Genomic DNA, 1,099 nt, shown 5'->3' with positions numbered 1-1,099 from the left:
GATAGCATTGGTGAGGGGCAGCCCCCTCCGCACCGCCGGTTCCGCCACGTAGACAGGCTCCCCGACGACGCTGCCGTAGAAGGGCCTCGCGACAGCCATTGGCAGGGGCAGGTCAGCGTCGGCGACGGAGTCGCCCTCGCGGTGCTGCGCGTAGGAGGCGGCGGCGTAGGCGGGGGAGGACCTGCGGAGCGTGGCGCGTAGCGCGGAGGAGGCGGCGCGCTTCTTGGCCTGGACGTAGTGCTTCTCGCAGACGGTCTTGTCGGGCATGGAAGGGGCGCTGCAGCGCCACTGCTTGCCGTCGGAGCGCTTGCAGCGGAGGTCCTCCGGCACGGCGTCCATCCCCCCGGCCCGTCACGCCTCCATGCGCGGATCCGAGGGGAGGGGGTTAGGGTTTGGGGAGGGGATCGGGGAGGGGAAAGTGGTGGCGATGGTGGCGGTGGCGGTGGCGTATAAGTGGTGGTTGGGCTCCGTGTTGTAATTTGGAGCTTTGCAGTGGGCTGCGCTGCAACAATTCTCCATCCATCTCCGGCCCTGCCCTGCCCTGCCCTGGTGCCTCCCCCTCCCACTGCTGTGCTGTGCTAGGCTAGGCTAGGCTGGTGGTGGAGTAACTCCCCTTCCTATTTGGTGGTGGGTGCCTTTGCCTTGCCTGCGTGTCCGGGGACGGAAGGAAGAGCAGCATCTGCGTGTGCGAGAAGCTGCGCAGGGGAAGGAAGAAAAGGAAAGCCACCGGCAGGCAATCAAGCCGTGGCGGAAGGGGTTGCAGCGGGGAGGCGGTCTGGTTCGGGGGCCTTCCTGGCTGGGCCCTGCTCACCTCACCTTTCCTTCATGTGGGCGGGAGGAACGGAAAAACGCTGCGTGCCCAGTTGTCACATCGTCATATATACGAGGATCGGGCGTCCACCATCAAACCGCCCCGTCCGAAAAGTAGCCGGTGCTCCCAGCTTTGGATACTCCCGGTACTCCAATACCAGAAAACATTTTCTTAATGTTTCGAAAAATTCCGAAAAAAATTGTGAATGTTCGCAATGATTATGACTGCAAGCCCTAAAAATTTCAGATCCAAACTCGAAACAAATATTGAAAAACAAAAATGTGAAAT

The 1,099-nt window shown here is 61.2% G+C and overlaps 1 pseudogene across 1 annotated transcript in view; it reads right to left on the bottom strand.

Annotated features, from left to right (window-relative positions):
• Nucleotides 1-821, bottom strand: part of LOC123091971 (lysine-specific demethylase JMJ25-like) — a 9,125-nt pseudogene extending 8,304 nt beyond the window's left edge. Inside the window, exon 1 of the transcript XR_006443968.1 lies at nt 1-821. This exon is cut by the window's left edge and continues 1 nt beyond it. The product of XR_006443968.1 is annotated as a lysine-specific demethylase JMJ25-like (transcript).
• Nucleotides 822-1,099: the final 278 nt, after the last annotated feature.

This window comes from Triticum aestivum, chromosome 4B (genome assembly GCF_018294505.1).
Source record: "Triticum aestivum cultivar Chinese Spring chromosome 4B, IWGSC CS RefSeq v2.1, whole genome shotgun sequence".
NCBI lineage: Eukaryota > Viridiplantae > Streptophyta > Magnoliopsida > Poales > Poaceae > Triticum > Triticum aestivum.
This window is presented reverse-complemented; position numbering and strand designations above follow the sequence as displayed.